Below are 9,675 nucleotides of genomic sequence, written 5' to 3'. Positions count from 1 at the left end.
ATTAGCTTATTAGAATATTAGGTTATTAGCTTATTAGGTTATTAGCGTATTATGTTATTCACTTATTAGGTTATTAGCTTATTAGGTTATTCGCTTATTAGGTTATTAGCTTATTCGGTTATTAGCTTATTCGGTTATTAGGTTATTAGCTGATTAGGTTATTCACTTATTAGGTGATTAGCTTATTCAGCTATTCGCTTATTAGGTTATTAGGTTATTATGGTATTAGGTTATTAGCTTATTAGGTTATTAGGGTATTATGTTATTAGGTTATTAGGTTATTAGGTTATTAGCTTATTCGGTTATTCGCTTATTAGATTATTAGGTTATTAGCTGATTAGGTTATTAGCTTATTAGGTTATTAGCTTATTCAGTTATTCGTTTATTAGGTTATTCGGTTATTAGCTTATTAGGTTATTATCTTATTCGGTTATTCGCTTATTAGGTTATTGGGTTATTAGCTTATTAGGTTATTAGTTATTAGGTTATTAGCTTATTAGGTTATTCACTTATTAGGTTATTAGCTTATTCAGTTATTCACTTATTAGGTTATTTGCTTATTAGTGTCACGTTCCTGACCTGTTTTCTGTTTAGTTTTGTGTGTTAGTTGGTCAGGACGTGAGTTTGGGTGGGCATTCTATGTTATCTGTTTCTATGTTGGTTTAGGGTTGCCTGGTATGGCTCTCAATTGGAGGCAGGTGTTTGGCGTTCCTCTAATTGAGAGTCATATTTAGGTAGGCTGTTCACAGTGTTTGTTTGTGGGTGGTTGTCTCCTGTGTCTGTGTCGATGTTTGCACCATACGGGACTGTTTACGGTTTGTTCATTTCATGTAGTCTGTTCCTGTTCATTTCGTTCTTCACGTTGTATGTAAGTTCGTTGTTCAGGTCTGTCTACTTTCGTTTTGTTATTTTGTATCATTTTCAAGTATAGTTCGTTTTCGTGTTTGTTCGTTTTGTTTATTTAATAAATCATTCATGTCATTTCAACGCGCTGCACCTTGGTTCAATCCCTGCTCCTCCTCTTCGGATGAAGAGGAGGAGGACCGCCGTTACAGAACCACCCACCAATCCAGAGCCAAGCAGCGTAATTTGGAGCAACGGGCAAGTATACAGGACTTGTGGAGTTGGGAGCAAATATTTAACGGAGAAGGACCATGGGCTAAAGTAAATCACCGTCCATGGGAACGGCTGGAGGCAGCTCGGAGAGCGGAGGAAAATAGAGAGAGGAACCGGCGTTATGAGGGGACGCGTCTTGCACGGAAGCCCGAAAAGCCCGTGAGTAACTCCCAAAAATTTCTTGGGGGGGGGCTAAGGGGTAGTGGGCCTAGGGCAGGTAGGAGACCTGCGCCCACTTCCCAGGCTAACCGTGGAGAGCGGGAGTACGGGCAGACACCGTGTTACGCAGTAGAGCGCACGGTGTCTCCTGTACGTGTGCATAGCCCGGTGCGGGTTATTCCACCTCCCCGCACTGGTAGGGCTAGATTGGGCATTGAGCCAGGTGTCATGAGGCCGGCTCAACGCGTCTGGTCTCCAGTGCGTCTCCTCGGGCCGGCATACATGGCACCTGCCTTACGCATGGTTTCCCCGGTTCGCCTACACAGCCCGGTGCGGGTTATTCCACCTCCCCGCACTGGGCGGGCGACCGGGAGCATTCAACCAGGTAAGGTTGGGCAGGCTCAATGCTCAAGAGAGCCAGTACGCCTGCACGGTCCGGTATTTCCGGTGCCACCTCCCCGCCCCAGCCTAGTACCTACAGTGCCTACACTACGCACTAGGCTACCAGGGCATTTCCAGAGCCCTGTTCCTCCTCCACGCACTCTCCCTATAGTGCGTGTATCCAGTTCGGTGCCTCCAGTTCCGGCCCCACGCACTAAGCCACCTGTGCGTCTCCTAAGTCCTGTACACACTGTCACTTCTCCCCGTACTAGTCCTGAGGTGCGTGCCCTCAGCCCGGTGCCACCAGTGCCGGTACCACGCACCAGGTATAGAGTACGCTTTGAGAGTCCAGTGTGCCCTGTCCCTGCTCCCCGCACTAGTATGAAGGTGCGTGTCCTTAGCCCGGTGCCTCCAGTTCCGGCACCACGCACCAGGTCTACAGTGCGCCTTATCCGGCCAGAGCCATCCGTCTACCCAGCGCCATCTGAGCCATCCGTCTCCTCAGCGCCATCTGAGCCATCCGTCTCCCCAGCGCCATCTGAGCCATCCGTCTCCCCAGCGCCATCTGAGCCATCCGTCTCCCCAGCGCCATCTGAGCCATCCGTCTCCCCAGCGCCGTCTGAGCCGCCCGTCTGCAATGAGCCTGCAAAGCCGCCCGTCTGCCATGAGCCTGCAAAGCCGCCCGTCTGCCATGAGCCTACAGAGCCGCCCGCCAGACAGGAGCCGCTAGAGCCGCCCGCCAGACAGGAGCCGCTAGAGCCGTCCGTCAGACAGGGTCTGCCAGAGCCGCCAACCAGACAGGATCTGCCAGAGCCGCCAACCAGACAGGATCTGCCAGAGCCGCCAGCCAGACAGGATCTGCCAGAGCCGCCAGCCAGACAGGATCTGCCAGAGCCGCCAGCGAGCCATGAGCAGCCAGAGCCGTCAGCGAGCCATGAGCAGCCAGAGCCGTCAGAGAGCCATGAGCAGCCAGAGCCGTCAGCCAGCCATGAGCGTCCAGAGCCGTCAGCCAGCCATGAGCGTCCAGAGCCGTCAGCCTGCCATGAGCGTCCAGAGCCGTCAGCCTGCCATGAGCGTCCAGAGCCGTCAGCCTGCCATGAGCGTCCAGAGCCGTCAGTCAGCCATGAGCTGTCCCTCAGCCAGAAGCGGCTAGTAATTCAGAACTGCCCCTCAGTCCAGAGCTGTCTCTCTGTCCGGAGCTGCCCTTCAGTCCGGAGTTGCCCCTCTATCCTGAGCTACCTCTTTATCCTGAGCTACCTCTCTCTCCTAAGCTATCCCTCTGTCCTGAGCTATCCCTATGTCCTGAGCTATCCCTATGTCCTGAGCTACCTTGTCCCAGAGTTGTCCTTGATTCTGGTGTTGCCCCTAAATTTAGGTGGGGTTATTTGGAGGGTGGTCATTGTGGGGAGGATACGGAAGCGGGGATTGATTATGGTGGGGTGGGAACCACGCCCGGAGCCTAAGCCACCACCGTGGTCAGATGCCCACCCAGACCCTCCCCTGGACTTTTTGGTGATGCGTTCGGAGTACGCATCTTGAGGGGGGGGGTTATGTCACGTTCCTGACCTGTTTTCTGTTTAGTTTTGTGTGTTAGTTGGTCAGGACGTGAGTTTGGGTGGGCATTCTATGTTATCTGTTTCTATGTTGGTTTAGGGTTGCCTGGTATGGCTCTCAATTGGAGGCAGGTGTTTGGCGTTCCTCTAATTGAGAGTCATATTTAGGTAGGCTGTTCACAGTGTTTGTTTGTGGGTGGTTGTCTCCTGTGTCTGTGTCGATGTTTGCACCATACGGGACTGTTTACGGTTTGTTCATTTCATGTAGTCTGTTCCTGTTCATTTCGTTCTTCACGTTGTATGTAAGTTCGTTGTTCAGGTCTGTCTACTTTCGTTTTGTTATTTTGTATCATTTTCAAGTATAGTTCGTTTTCGTGTTTGTTCGTTTTGTTTATTTAATAAATCATTCATGTCATTTCAACGCGCTGCACCTTGGTTCAATCCCTGCTCCTCCTCTTCGGATGAAGAGGAGGAGGACCGCCGTTACAATTAGGTTATTAGCTTATTAGGTTATTAGCTTATTAGATTATTAGCTTATTCGATTATTCACTTATTCGGTTATTAGGTTATTAGCTTATTAGCTTATTAGGTTATTAGGTTATTTGCTTATTAGGTTATTTGCTTATTAGGTTACGAAATCCAACTTTTTAGATATAATGTTAATGATATGTTATAGAAAGACCTCACTGAATGATTCAGAACATGAAGAATCATATTTGTCTTGGTAAAATGTACTTTCTAACATAAGGAAGTGCAATTAAATCAAAAAAGCAGCTTTTCACCCAGTCTGGGCAGAGTGGATATAGGAGGTACCATATGGTAAGCAGACATTGAGAAGGCTGGTGGCTTATTGAAGTCAAATGAAATGACAGTGTGTCAGTAAAATGTTATTTAATTCAAAACAGCATTTGTAAAGAACAACAGATGAGCAGCAGGTGGTTCTAATCAGCGTTGTCACTCACCTGCCAATCAGGGACGCGGCCCCCCTGGCCATGTATACAAATGAGTCAGAAATAGACGGTGCGGACCCATTCCACCTCTTTGTTTCTCTGAATTCATAGGTTTTATGCACCAGCCAAGCTTCTGAGAGAGCACCGTGGTTCCCTTTCTGATTGTACATTAAAATGGACCCTGACAGAACACCATGCAGCATCTGTTTTTACCACGATCAAAAAAACAAAAAAAAAGACAGTACAAACTCAGGACTTCTGGGCTTTGTCCCAAATGGCACCCTATTCCCTTTACAGTGCACTACTTTTGACCCAGGCTCTATGGGGGGAATCTATGGGCCCTTCTGGTCTAAAGTAGTGCACCACATGGGGAATAGGTGGCCACTCGGAATGCATTTATGGTAAATGAAAGGTTTACACAGATAAATTGATCAAATCATAATAATTACTAAACAGGGGACACGATGGGGGTCATTGAGGATGTCCAGAAACCTTCTAAGGAATTATTAACTACAATATAATAGACTGTGGTTTTTGGGGGTTGGACCTATAACATCTCAGTCCATTCAAAACTCCTGGGTTTGTACTGTACAACCAATAACAAGAGGGCAATAACAATAGCCGAAGAACATCCCCCCCCAGCCCTGATAATTGGTCTGTAAGTAGCTGTAGAGGAGACGTAGAGGGGGTGAATGGAAAGAGGCTAGGGTTTTAGCGTGTTAGGGTGTTATCTGGATTGTAGCACAGCTCAGATTATAGCAGGAGTCCTGCAGGGGCCTGGGAGACTAATAGCAAAGTACAGAGACAACAGACAGATTAGTGTGTGTGTGGGTGTGCGTGTGGGTGTGTGTCTGGGTGTGCGTGTATGTGAGAGAGAGCGTGTTTGTGTCCTTGTGTGCCTCTTCCTCTCTGCCAATAACAACTTTATCTGTCTCCTCCACCCGCCTTGGGTTGCTGGGCCTGGCCATGCTGCCTCGTTCTATAACGTCTGGAAATGAAAAACCTTGTTGTTTACCGCTCCAAACGGGGGTCGTTGACGCTGAGTGAATGAATGGAGGTCCTTATTCAGGAGAAATCCTGTCTGTGTTCCAAACGGCACCTTGTTCCCTTTACAGCGCACTACTTCTGACCAGATAGTCTGTTTAATTCTCAAAACCTGATTTAAAAAATAAATAAAAAAACATGTATAATGATTTAATTGAGAGTCTGTCAGTAGATTCATCTTCCCATGATTGTCTACCAGGGTTTAATACAAGGGACAATGATTTGAACACTGTCCTTCCTGTCCTAGTCCTTGATAAAAACACAATGAGTGGCAGCCAGTCATATTCAATCAAGCAGGAAGTAGACAAAGCGTTTGTTAATCTGGCAGGAAATATCTGATAACATGACTCTGTTATATTCTGAATGGACTACCTCTATCTGTTCTTCCCGTGTCAGCACTTTATGATGTCACCTCCATCTATACCATCTATACGCTGCATTTCTGTGTAGATATACAATAGATCAAGTTTTTAAATATAAATAAATATTGACTGAGATTGGATTTTTCCACACACACACACACACACACACACACACACACACACACACACACACACACACACACACACACACACACACACAATGTGGGGAAGGCCTAAGCACCTCCTATAAGGCTATGGAGGAAAGACGTTCACTCTATAGGGAATAGGAAGTCATTTGGAACACATCCTTGGGAATGTCAGCTGCTTAATTGTCTCCGTTGTCCAGGAAAGTGATCAAAAAGAGTAGTGACCGTTTCTAGCATCTCTGTTCTTTACAGTAGCCATAGAGAGATTATAGTGACCGTTTCTAGCATCTCTGTTCTCTACAGTAGCCATAGAGAGATTATAGTGACCGTTTCTAGCATCTCTGTTCTTTACAGTAGCCATAGAGAGATTATAGTGACCGTTTGTAGCATCTCTCTTCTTTACAGTAGCCATAGAGAGATTATAGTGACTGTTACTAGGGTCTCTGTTCTTTACAGTAGCCTATGTATGTTCTCTTGGTGTGGGCCGTGGGAACCAATATCTGTCCCTCAAATACCAATACGACACTCTTTCTATCTTTCTTGGATTCTGTCTGTCTGTCTGTCTGTCTGTCTGTCTGTCTGTCTGTCTGCCTGCCTGCCTGCCTGCCTGCCTGTCTGCCTGCCTGTCTATTTGTCTGTCTGTCTGTCTGTCTGTCTGTCTGTCTGTCTGTCTGTCTGTCTCTCTATTTCTCTGTCTGTCTGTCTGTCTGTCTGTCTGTCTGTCTGTCTGTCTATTTCTCTGTCTGTCTGTCTGTCTGTCTGTCTGCCTGTCTGTCTGTCTGTCTCTCTATTTCTCTGTCTGTCTGTCTGTCTGTCTGTCTGTCTGTCTGTCTGCCTGTCTGTCTGTCTATTTCTCTGTCTGTCTGTCTGCCTGCCTGCCTGCCTGTCTATTTCTCTGTCTGTCTGTCTGTCTGTCTGCCTGTCTGTCTGCCTGTCTCTCTATTTCTCTGTCTGTCTGTCTGTCTGTCTGCCTGTCTGTCTATTTCTCTGTCTGTCTCTCTATTTCTCTGTCTGTCTGCCTGTCTGTCTGTCTCTCTATTTCTCTGTCTGTCTGTCTGTCTGTATTTTAATTTCTCCCTCCCTCCCTCTCTATCTCTCTCTCTCCCTCTCTTTCACCTGAGGTGATGTATGCAGAGAGGACATTTCCGCGTTGCAGTGCTATGTGCGCTGTTTGCGAGGCAAAACATGACTTTCTCTCCTTCCCTTAAAATCAGCCAATGCTCTTGACATTGCTTTGCCTCAGGGACCACCAGACATTAAATCAAATAAAAGCTTATTGTTTATCATTACCGTTCTGTTCTTCAATAGTGTTTAATATGTATAACAAGCCTTTTCCCTTTCTTAAACCAAATTCTCCTCCTCTGTTTTGTCTGTTTAACTCTCTCTGCCTGTAAGATATGCAGACAAAGGTTCTGTTCCAAATGGAACCCTATTCCCTTTATAGTGCACTACTTTTGACCAGGGCCCATAGTGTAGTGCACTAATTTTGACCAGGACCCATAGGGAAGTGCACTAGTTTTGACCAGGGCCCATACGCTAGTGCACTGCTTTTGACCAGGGCCCATAGGGGATAAGATGCCATTTGGGACACAGTAAAAACAGTGACTCTGTCCCTACAGCACCTGAATACTACTAGAATTACCATAGTCATATAGAACTAACTGTAAGTCACTCTGGATAAGACTCTCTAAATGACTCAAATGTAAATGTAATTTCAACAGAAAGAGGAAAAATGTCAATCTTCACTTCTGTTAGTGCAGTTAGTTGGGTTCAACATCTATTTAAATGTGATCATCGCACATGTCAAAGGGCTGAGGAGTTACTAACCGTGCCTCAACATTCTCTCAACACCCAGTTCAACCTAGGTTTGACATTTTCTTAGCTAAAATCACTTTTCAATTTAATCGCTTGCACAGTGCACACACTCTAATACGCCACTCTAATACGGAGATATCAACGGGGAACCTATTGGACATGCCTGGAACGTTCTCCCCATTTACCGTCTCCATAGAAACAATAGCAAACAGCCAGTCACTGGTGGTTGCTCCCTAATTTCACAGGAACCAGGAAGAGGTGGATTCTGCAGTGCGTATAATTAAAACATGTTGTTATTCCTCTGTAGGTAGATATATCTGCCAGCCAGGTATTAGAGGGGAAGAGGAGTCACACAATGCTTGTTACCGGCACACGCACACACACACACACACACACACACGTCTGCATGCACACACACACACACACACACACACACACACACACACACCTTTACAATACTGCATGGTTTTAAACATGTTTTTAACCTATAACACCCTCCTCTTTATGAACTGTGATGTTACTGCATATAACCACCCTTCTCTAACCTATAACACCCTCCTCTTTATGAACTGTGGTGTTATTGCATATAACCACCCTTCTCTAATGTTACAATTGTAAAGCGACTTTTGGTCATTGAAAAGCACTATATAAGCCCCGTGTATTATTGTTATTACTATCCGTATATACCACCCCCCTGAGAGCTAACGCTGGTTTTCATTACCATTAAACCAACTTCAATTTCCTTCAAATATGATGTTGCCATTTCTTCATCTCAGAGTTGCTAGCTAAATGACCTGAGGTGCAGACAGACAGACTATATGGAATGATGGATGTTGCCAATCCATTATTCCTTGAAGCTCTTTGATGTTTCCATTATATGGAGGAAGAAGAAGAAGATTTGTTGATTTCAATTACATTACAATCTTCACAGTGTTCCCACAAGGCACTATATTAATTTACAGGGTTAGGTCTATTTGAAATTCTCAGCTGCCATAAATGATTGGAAGGTTGTGCATTGGTATGACACTGTTGCTGGTGGGGGCACTCTGAGTGGTTGAGATTGCTTGTCAACGGTAGTGTTTCTATCAATTAATGACTTCAAATGCCTCAAAGAGATGAAACTGGGATGAGAGAGAGAGAGAGAGAGAGAGACACAAAAAACTATACATACCTCGGCCTAAACATCAGCACCACAGGTAGCTTCCACAGAGCTGTGAACGACCTGAGAGACAAGGCAAGAAGGGCATTCTATGCCATCAAAAGGAACATAAATTTCAACATACCAATTAGGATCTGGCTAAAAATACTTGAATCAGTCATAGAGCCCATTGCCCTTTATGGTTGTGAGGTCTGGGGTCCGCTCACCAACCAAGATTTCACAAAATGGGACAAACACCAAATTGAGACTCTGCATGCAGAATTCTGCAAAAATATCCTCCGTGTACAACGTAGAACACCAAATAATGCATGCAGAGCAGAATTAGGCCGATACCCACTAATGATCAAAATCCAGAAAAGAGACGTTAAATTCTACAACCACCTAAAAGGAAGCGATTCCCAAACCTTCCATAACAAAGCCATCACCTACAGAGAGATGAACCTGGAGAAGAGTCCCCTAAGCAAGCTGGTCCTAGGGCTCTGTTCACAAACACAAACACACCCCACAGAGCCCCAGGACAACAGCACAATTAGACCCAACCAAATCATGAGAAAACAAAAAGATAATTACTTGACACATTGGAAAGAATTAACAAAAAAACTGAGCAAACTAGAATGCTATTTGGCCCTAAACAGAAAGTACACAGTGGCAGAATAACTGACCACTGTGACTGACCCAAACTTAAGGAAAGCTTTGACTATGTACAGACTCAGTGAGCATAGCCTTGCTATTGAGAAAGGCCGCCGTAGGCAGACATGGCTCTCAAGAGAAGACAGGCTATGTGCACACTGCCCACAAAATGAGGTGGAAACTGAGCTGCACTTCCTAACCTCCTGCCCAATGTATGACCATATTAGAGAGACATATTTCCCTCGGATTACACAGATCCACAAAGAATTCGAAAACAAATCCAATTTTGATAAACTCCCATATCTACTGGGTGAAATTCCACAGTGTGCCATCACAGCAGCAATATTTGTGACCTGTTGC

This window comes from Salvelinus alpinus, chromosome 4 (assembly GCF_045679555.1).
Source record: "Salvelinus alpinus chromosome 4, SLU_Salpinus.1, whole genome shotgun sequence".
Classification (NCBI taxonomy): domain Eukaryota; kingdom Metazoa; phylum Chordata; class Actinopteri; order Salmoniformes; family Salmonidae; genus Salvelinus; species Salvelinus alpinus.
The sequence above is the reverse complement of the archived record's forward strand: the minus strand, read 5'-3'. Positions refer to the sequence as shown.